Below are 11051 nucleotides of genomic sequence, written 5' to 3'. Positions count from 1 at the left end.
GGGCATTAAACGCTGGCTAGGGAGTCCTCTTTGGGTGTTTGAACGCTGGTCTCCTTCTTTGGGCGCTGGACGCCTGGAATGGGGCAGGAGGCTAGCGTTGGAAGCCAAGTATGGACTATTATACATTGCTGAAAAGTTCTGGAAGTCAGCTTTCTATAGCCATTAAGAACGGTCCATTTAGATTTTTGTAGCTCCAAAAAAGCTATTTCGAGTGCAAGGAGGTCAGATTTGGACAACATCTACAGTGCTTTCTCTATCTCTGAATCAAACTTTTGCTCCAACTCCTCAATTTTAGCCAGAAAATACCTGAAATTGTACAAAAATACAAAAACTAATAGTAGAATCCAAAAATATGAATTTTACACTAAAACCTATGAAAACTTAATAAAATTAAACAAAACATGCTGAAAACTATACGAAAATGAAGGCAAAAAGTGTATAAAATATCCGTTCATCAATATACCCTTTCAAAATGTATTCTTGACAAGGATAGTAGTTTCGTCTCTATTGCTTAGTTCTTGATTGAGATTGTTAGTGGGACATCCACAGAGTGTATATTGTTTTTCCAACTGTTAGCATATTATGACGTTAAGCTCTGCAATAATTGCTGATTGTCAAAATATGCATAGCTTTGTCCATTAGACATGTATGCAGAACATACACAATTGGGAAAATTATATTCGGGCATAGGCTCATGTAACATCTAGTTGTGGGTAGTCAACCAACGTGTGATCTCAAGGTTTGCTTAGGATAGACATGCATCACATTGGTTACTGTATTTTCTCTATGGTTGTGCTCTGTGCATATTCTCTATTATTGTGCCTTATGCATGTTCTCTGTTTTTTGTATTTTGTGAATAATTTGTGCTTGTTTATTATTACTGATACTTATTTATGGAGATAAATTATGGTTTAATCAATAAAAGACTAGGACTAGGATAGACGAGCGAAGATTAAGACTTGAACCTAGGGTTAATACGATAAAACCATAGTTTTGAAAACCAAACTGGATCGATCGAGTTAATCGAAAACTGGTCATTTGGTCGGTTCGGTTGACACTGATAACTACCCTACAAAAAACCAGTTTGAGAATTGGTTGAACTAACAGTTAATCGATAAAAGGCAGGAACCAATCAATTTTGTTAGGTTTACCGATTTGGTAATTTACCCTCAAAACTGGCATCATCCATTCACTCTCTCACTCTCAGAATTCAGAAACACCCATCTCCTTGGAAGAACCCTAAAAGTCTAAACTCATCTCTTCGTCCATCCCTCTTCTCATTAATCGCCAAAATCGTCTCCTCCGTTAGAGGGTATTATCACCGCTGGCGGGATAGACCATGGGTGCCGTCATCGTCTGTTAATGGTCCATCCATTCCTCTTCTCATTGTTCCTCTGTAACACCCCGTTACCCTAAGCCTTACCTCTAGCCATAAGGCAAAGAATAACAAAGTGCCACGACAATTTCTAAAGCTTATAATATATAATATATGTCTAAAAGTATATATAACTAGAAGCCATTGAAGGAATAAAGCTCAAAATTGCGTAAAACGGAAATACAAAACGCGAAGCGTTCACACACGATAGCTAAACGCGTAAGCATGAACAGGAAAAGACATAATACATATAAACCTTGTAGATAGCTCCAGGATACACAAGGCAATAATCAAATTAATATAAAGAGTTTTTGAAGTTTAAAATAGCTTATACAACTTATCTCTCAAATCAAACCTCTAAGGCCATAAAGTCTAAAACAGAAAAGGTGAGAGAAACCACTACAACTGAATAAAACAGAAATAAATCAGGAAGAAACCATACTCTGCTCTGTCACCACGTCCACAATTTTACCAAGTTGAATTACGACTTGCATCTGAAAAACAACAACAACATATGGTATGAGAATCGAAGGTTCTCAGTATGATAACAGTGCCCAATATGTAAGATGTAAGGTTCCGGGATGCCGAAGGCAATCCTAGAACTTCACATCAATACTGATTTTCAAGCTTAACAAAAATAAATAACTTAAACCATAAACCATAAATAGGGTTATCTAAACCTAGGAGATTTCTAACTAATATCAAATCACACTGCTGTATCCCACAGTCATCACCAACCTACCCTCCATGCGATCCCATCGCCATTGCCTACCTAACCTCCTCAATACCAGACGATCACAAATAATACAAGCAAGTAAAACACAAGTAATATACATGTACAACAAGTAAAACAACTAGCAAATAAGCATATTATTCATTTAGGCAAGAGATGCAATTAGGCAAAGCAAACAAAACACATAGAAGATGCACATGATGAATGCATGTCCTATTGGCTCGTGATATCACTTGTCGGTCCATAAATATTAACCTAACACACCCTTTCGGATGTCGCCTTTCTGCCATGTCCGAGGATACAGCGCCTGGCACGCTTTTGTATCGTTCCGAGGATATAGTGCCTAGCACACTTGCATGCTCCAAGGATGTAGTGCCTGACACACTCTTGGACAGAGAAGAAAAACAACAATAACATATGGTACATCATAAATCGTTCCAAGGATATAGTGTTTGGTACACTATCATTTCAAGGATATAGTGCCTGGCACACTTTTCATATCCAACAAGTCCATCAAGCTCAAATCATCACCAGTCATCACCATTTCTCATCTAAATTCATTTTCAATTATCAATTCTCAACATTCCAAGAATATAGTGCTTGGCACACTCTCCTTCAATATCCCTCAAGCTCATCATAACCATCATCAATTCTTAATTTCACAAGTTATCATCTACTCACAAGTTCTCAACGCTATTGCCAATAAAGCACTTCACTAGTTTACTCACAACTTTAGAAACCTAAGTCTCCATCTTTTAAACTCATACAAAAAATCACTAAAATAAGTCACTAACTCATCTTTAGTAATAGTATAACCTAATAACTAGATAGTACTCTTAAACAGCATTTGGAGGAAGTTTGGAAAGTTAGAGAACCCTTAAAAACGAAGAAAAATCATTTTTCAGCAAAACAGGGTGTATGCATACGCATGCATTATGTATGCGTACGCAAACATACATTTTGACCCATTTCGCGTACGCATACACATATATGCGTATGCATGCACTCCCAGACTTAGAAAATTTTGCAAAGTTGTGGAAATCAATTTTAAACCCCAAACTTTAAACATTCATAACTTCCTCTAGAAAAATCCATTTTCGTCAAACTTTATTTCAATTTAAAGATCTTTAAATGAACTTTAATTTAAAACAAGTTTCAATCAATTTCGAAAACTAAGACTCAAGTTATGATCCGTCAAAGTTTACCAAAAACTAATTTTTACCAAAAATTAACTAGGTTCTCAAACATCCAAATTTCACAACCAAATCAAACCAAAACATACCTAAACCATCACAAAACACTACCACAGAGTACACTTTACCATTCCATTATACTTGCATCACTTTCACACCTTATTCACTCAACCCTTCCTGCATAAACCAACACAAATCTATAATTCCAAGCCAATATTTCATACCAACAATTTGCACAATCTAAATCCTCAAATACACCCTTCCCCAAGTACAACATCATCACCTCACTCCCATAGCATCACAATCATTATATCATAGTTATCATTATTCAATCTCAATTTCAACAATGAACGCCATTCACCAATAACAATATTCAAAATCTAATATCATCTTATATTCACCATATTTATATCACATTCTCTAACACTCTATATCATCCTCTTCATCATCAAACATAATTTCACATACAATCAATCATACACAACCATTATTCAATCTTATCTTAGGATCAACTAGCCTAAGTGTCCAGAAACATTACATATTACATAAAGAAAACCGAAACCATACCTTGGCTGATTTCCAAAATGCACCAAACACCAAACTAAGTCACCAAGCTCGATCCAAAGCCTCAAACCAACTCCAACAAACACCAAAACTCAATCTAACATCACATAACATACAAACATCAGACCTAGGATTTACAAAAATAACTAAATACAAGGGATTAGTGAGATCTTACCTTACCCAATGAAGTTAGGGGCAAAACCCAATAATATTCCAATGCTAGATTACCCCTAAACAAACAAAACCTCAAAATCTATTCAAGAACTAGTACCAAAAAAATAGAACTATTTGGGATGAAAACTGGAGCACAGATTTCAAAAATCTTACCACTTTGTTTAAATAAAAACAAAGAGCTCAACGAGAGCTTCGCGTAGCCATAAACGGCTCGTCAATCGGAGTTCTGTAGCTCAAGTTATGGCTTGAGAAAGATGGAGGTGAATAGTGAAACCCCTCTCCTTTCTTCTCTCAACTCAGCAGCGCCCCATTCCTTATTTTGGGGTGGAATGAGCTGAAATGCTCATTTAATAAGCATATATATGTTGGGCCTTGGGTCTGGTTTGGGCCCGATCCAACCTGTTAGCGTTTTTAACCCGTTTGACCCACTTTGCACTAAAACCTTTAAGATTTGTGCCCAATTTTCAATTATAAATTATTTTTGTCATTTTCAAAACAATAAATCAATTTTCAAAATCTTATTTTTCAAAATACGCGGTACCAGACAACCTAGAACCGATACTGTTGGCTTAAATACCGGGGTACATGTTTTTATAAAAACTTTTCATAAAAGATACATTTTCCAACTTAGATACAATAGCCGGTCCGATAGCAGCTTCAGCGGCTGCAATGGCAATAACAAAAATAGAAAAAATATTTCCCTTTAATTGGCGACTATCAAAAAAATCAGAAAAGGTTACGAAATTTATATTAACTGCATTCAGTATAAGTAACCCTAGGAGAGCCGCCGACTCCAACTACCGTCCATGTACGATCCCTACTAGATCTGACCAACTACCCATCCTACCTCCTCTACGTTCTTGACAGCCCATCTTTGTCTCAGTAGAGTCTTTTAGTGGCATGTTTCGGCCGTCTTTCCCATTACTTAGAAAAAGTGAGCCACCGAATTTTCAAATTAAAACTTCTAAATTTTGAATCTACTCTGGGCACTTAAAAATTATTATTTAATTAAAATGATTTTATGTGAAAAACTTCGATTCTTACATTCTCCCCTCCTAATAAAATTTTCGCCCTAAAAAATTTGAATCACATGATATATCCTCTTCAAAGTTTCTACTGTGTCGATGTTCTCTCTCGCCTTCTACTACGTCACTCTGATTATCCGTCACTAATAACTCGAATTACTACACTACATCAAACAAAATTTTTCCTTTAAACCAAATACCGCTTTTATAATATTTTCTAAAACCTTCAAAACAAGTTCAACCTAAACCAGTTCAATGTTAAACCCTTTTCAAAAGACTCAAAAATAATTTATTCGTAAATCAATCAAAATCATTTTTGAAAACTTAAATTAAAAACCAATTTCACAACTTAACAAATCATAGAACTCACTTTTCCTTTAAAACCGTATCATTTAAACCAAGAGTTCCGACGTAGTTTCAAAACCATATCATTTAAACAACCAGTTCCAAACTAAATTTGAAAATCATTCTAAACTTTAAAACTTTTTCAACAAGGTTCACGGCCATACTGGTTAGAAATTGAAAATCATAATTAAAAATCGCAAGAACATCAGTCGATACTTTCCTTGACACTAGTGTTGAACCGCACCCATCAACCGATATGCCGCAAACTCCACGAATAGATCTTCTGGAACATACTGAGCTCGTAACGCATAGGCTAGGTTAGTCATCCTCACTACCTCTCCATTAACGTGATTGACCTCGTCCGCGAGTTGCCATTCAGATTTCCTTTCCACACCATACAATCGATATCAAGGTGATCAGTTTCAATATCTCAAGCTCAATGCTTCAATCATCCCCAAAGGCACTCACAAACAAGCATGCTAGGCGACTTAGTGCACGGAAATTAACTCCGCACAACTGAACCAGCAAGTGCACTGGGTCGTCCAAGTAATACCTGAGGTGAGTCAGGGTCGATCCTATGAGGATTGTTAGTTTGAGAAAGCAGTGGACAACTTGTAGATCTTAGTCAAGCAATTAGAAAAGATAGTTTGTTGAGAGAGATGCATAAAACAAGAATAGGGATGAAATTACTTAATTTAAGTGAAACCAGTGATAATAAAATGGTTGAGGCTATGGAGATGCTTCATTCTTCTGGATCAACCTTTTCTACTGTCTTCTCCAACTATGAGTGGTTCCTTTCATGGCAGAATGTAAGTGATCAACGCCGGTTTAATGACCGCGAATCTTCCTCTCTCAGGCCGAACGCCAGGTTTAGAGTGTGCCCAATCTAAATGAGGGTGAAGCTCCTGCAGTTCATTCCCTTAATGATCCTACTCAAAACACCACAGACAATGTCAAATCTTCTGGATCAGAGAGTCTGCGCCTTTGGTTCTAGCCTCTACCACAAAGACCCTAATCTCCCCATACCTCGGCTGAACTGGTGTCTCGAGAAGTCCCAAACGAAGTCATGGATTAGCCATCTAAGAGATGTATAATCAAGCTGGTGGTTCAGTGATCTATGGTTAAGGACTCACATTGAACCCATGTAGAATGAGGATGAGTGTCACAGATTATCTCATTCATAAGGTTGAAGAACGAAGATACATCTTAGAATAGAGTCACACAGGAATTGAAATAGAATAGTAGTACTTTTATTAATCCATGAAACTCAGCAGGGCTCCTAACCTTAACCTAGGAGGTTTAGTGACTCATGTTGATAGAAAAATACAATGAAAGGTTCGAATGGGCAAGAGTCCTATAACAAGGGTAAACTCTTGTGTATATATACTAATATAATGACTAAGGATTACAAAAATAAGATAAACAAAGTTGATAGTGCGAAAATCCACTTCTGAAGCCCACTTGGTGAGTGTTTGGGCTGAGCTTAAGTGTCTCCCCACGAGATAGGGTCCCTTAGGGGCGTTGAACGCTGGCTAAGGACTCTCTTATGGGCGTTGGACGCTAGCCACCCCCTTTTGGGCATTGAATGCCAGGAGTGGGGCAGGTGGCTGGCGTTGAACGCCAGTTTTGGGCCTTCATTTCCGAAGCAAAGTATGAACTATTATATATTTTTAGAAAGTCATGAACTATTATATATTTCTAGAAGTCATTGAGATCGTGCCATTTGGACTTCTGTAGCTCCAGAAAGCTCTTTCAAGTGCATTGAGGTCAGATCCTGACAACATCTGTAGTGCTTTTTCTATCTCTGTATTAGACTTCTCCTCAAACTCCTCAATTTCAGCCAGAAAATACCTGAAATTATCATAAAGCACACAGACTCAAAGTAGAATCCAAAAATATGAATTTTACAGTAAAACCTATAAAAATATAATAAAACTTAAATAAAACATACTAAAACTATATGAAAATAATGCCAAAAAAATTATAAAATATCTGCTCATCAGACAAAAACTTGGTGCACGGAAATTAACTCTGTACAACTGAACCGGCAAGTGCACTGGGTCGTCCAAGTAATACCTGAGGTGAGTCAGGGTCGATCCCACAAAGATTGTTGGTTTGAGCAAGCAGTGGACACCTTGTAAATCTTAGTCAGGCGATTAAAAAAGATAGTATATTGAGAGAAACGCATAAAACAATAATAGGGATGAAATTACTTAATTTGAGTGAAACAAGTGATAAGAAACGATTGAGACTTCGGAGATGCTTTATTCTTCTGGATCAACCTTTCCTACTGTCTTCTCCAACTGTGAGTGGTTCCTTCCATGGCAGACTGTAAGTCATCAACGCCGGTTTAATGGCCGTGAATCTTCCTCTCTCAGGCCGAATGCCAGGTTTAGAGTGCGCCCAATCTGAATGAGGGTGAAGCTCCTGCAGTTCATTCTCTTGATGATCCTACTTAAAAGGCCACAGACAAGGTCAAATCTTCCAGATCAGAGAGTACTTCGCCTTTGGTTCTAGCCTCTACCACAAAGACGCTAATCTTCCCACACCTCGGCTGAACTGATGTCTCGAGAAGTCCCCAACGAAGTCGTGGATTAGCCGTCTAAGAGATGTATAATCAAGCTGGTGGTTCAGTGATCTCTAGTTAAGTACTCACGCCGAACCCATGTAGAATGAGGATGAGTGTCACAGATTATCTCATTCATAAGTTTGAAGAACGAAGATACATCTTAGAATAGAGTCACACAGGAATTGAAATAGAACAGTAGTACTTTTATTAATCCATGAAACTCAGCAGAGCTCCTAACCTTAACCTAGGAGGTTTAGTGACTCATGCTGATAGATATATACTAATCTAATGACTAAGGATTACAGAAATAAGATAAACTAAATTGATAGTGCGAAAATCCACTTCTGGGGCCTACTTGGTGAGTGTTTGGGATGAGCTTGAGTGTCTCCCACGAGCCAGGGTCCCTTAGGGGTGCTTAGGACCCCCTTATGGGCGTTGTACGCCAGCCACCCCTTGTGGGCATTGCACGCCAGGAGTGGGGCAGGTGGCTGGCATTGAACGGCAGTTTTGGGCCTTAATTTCCGAAGCAAAGTAAGGACTATTATATATTTCTAGAAAGACCTGAATGTTAGATTTTGATAGTAATTGAGATCGGGCCATTTGGACTCTTGCTGCTCCAGAAAAGCTCTTTTGAGTGCATGGAGGTCAGATTTTGACAGCATCTGTAGTGCTTTCTCTGTCTCTGTATCAGATTTCTGCTCAAGCACCTTAATTTAAGCCAGAAAATACCTGAAATCATCATAAAGCACACAGACTCAAAGTAGAATCCAGAAATATGTATTTTGCAGTAAAACCTATAAAAATATAATAAAACTTATATAAAACATAATAAAACTATATGAAAATAATGCCAAAAAATTTATAAAATATCTGCTCATCAGACAAAAAATTGGTGCACGGAAATTAACTCTGCACAACTGAACTAGCAAGTGCACTGGGTCGTCCAAGTAATACCTGAGGTGAGTTAGAGTTGATCCCACGAGGATTGTTGGTTTGAGCAAGTAGTAGACACCTTGTAGATCTTAGTCAGGCGATTAAAAAAGATAGTATGTTGAGAGAAACGCATAAAACAAGAATAGGGATGAAATTACTTAATTTGAGTGAAACAAGTGATTAGAAACGGTTGAGGCTTCAGAGTTGCTTCATTCTTCTGGATCAACCTTTCCTACTGTCTTCTCCAATTGTGAGTGGTTCCTTCCATGGCAGGCTGTAAGTGATCAACGCCGGTTTAATGGCGGCGATTCTTCCTCTCTCAGGCCGAACGCCAGGTTTAGAGTGCGCCCAATTTGAATGAGGGTGAAGCTCCTGCAGTTTATTCCCTTGATGATCCTACTCAAAATACCACAGACAAGGTCAAATCTTCCGTATCATAGAGTACTACGTGATGAGCGGATAATTTATACGCTTTTTGGCATTGTTTTTAGTATGCTTTTAGTATGTTTTAGTTAGTTTTTATTATATTTTTATTAGTTCTTAAGAATGAATTCTAGAGTTTCAGATGATGTTTTCATCATCACCAAAGATGATTGATTCTCATCAATTTAGCTCTTGAATGTAATGTCCTGCTGACGCTTGGCTAGCCATGTCTAATTTCTTTAGACTAAAGCTTTAGACTAAAAGATGTTCTTGATGATTTCCTTGCTCTGATCTTTAAATTCTCTTGTTTTGTGTGTTTTGTTGTTTCTCATATGCATTCTCAATTTGTTAGTGTCAGTAGTATACAACTTCTAAGTTTGGTGTCTTGCATGCATTGTTTATTTGATCTTAGTTGCATTTTGATTGTTCATTAAAAAAATCCAAAAATTTTTAAATTGTGTCTTTTCAAGTCAACAATACAGAGAATTGAAGATTCAGAACATGCAGCAGAGGAATTACACAAAAAAAGCTGGGCGTTTAAAACGCCCAGTGAAGAAGAAAAACTGGCGTTTAAACGCCAGCCAGGGTACCTGGCTGGGCGTTTAACGCCCAAAAGGGTAGCATTTTGGGTGTTAAACGCCAGAATGGATACCATTCTGGGCGTTTAACGCCAGGATAATACAAGAGGGAAGATTTTGTTTTTAATTCAAATTTTTTTTCAAGTCTTCATAAATTTTCAAAATCAAATCTTTTTCAAACCATGTCTTTTCAATCATATATTTTCAAAATCAATTTCTTTCCATTCTCAAAAATACTTGCCTACAATTAATGATTTGATTCAACATTTCAAGTATGTTGCCTTTTCTGTTAAGAAAGGTTTAATGTTTGAATCATATCCTTTAAATTTCTTGTTAGCCAAGTCATTAATTTTAAAAATCAAATCTTTTTAAATTGTTTCTCAATCATATCTTTTCAATCATATCTTTTTAAAACCATAACTCTTCAATCATATCTTCTTAATCACATCTTTTTCCAAATAATTTTCAATCTTTTTGATTTCTAATTTCAAAATCTTTTTCAAAATCACTTTATTTATTTCCCAACTTTAATTTTCGAAAATCATTCTTCAATTTTTCAAAATTTCTTCAAAATCTTTTAATTTATTTTCGAAAGTTCTTCCCCTCTTCTCACATCCTTCTATTTAAGGACTAACACTCCTCCACTATCAACAATTCGAACTCTATCTCTCTTGATAAGTTCGAATTCTTCTTATTCTACCTCCTCCTTATATTCTTCTTTTCCTCTGACATCTCAAGGAATCTCTATACTGTGACATAGATGATTTCATATTTTCTTGTTCTCTTCTCTTTCATATGAGCAGGAGCAAAGACAAAAGCATTCTTGTTGAGGCTGACCCTGAACCTGAAAGGACCTTGAAGCGAAAGCTAAGAGAAGCTAAAGCACTACTCTCTGTAGAGGACCTAACAGAAATCTTCAAATAAGAAGAAGACATGGCAGCCAAAAACAACAACAATGCCAACAATGCAAGGAAGGTGCTGGGTGACTTTACTGCACCTACTCCCGACTTCTATGGGAGAAGAATCTCTATCCCTGCCATTGGAGCAAACAACTTTGAGCTTAAGCCTCAATTAGTTTCTCTAATGCAACAGAATTGCAAGTTCCATGGACTTCCATTGGAAGATCCTCATCAGTTTTT

This window comes from Arachis duranensis, chromosome 2 (assembly GCF_000817695.3).
Source record: "Arachis duranensis cultivar V14167 chromosome 2, aradu.V14167.gnm2.J7QH, whole genome shotgun sequence".
In the NCBI taxonomy this organism is placed as follows: domain Eukaryota; kingdom Viridiplantae; phylum Streptophyta; class Magnoliopsida; order Fabales; family Fabaceae; genus Arachis; species Arachis duranensis.
This window is presented reverse-complemented; position numbering follows the sequence as displayed.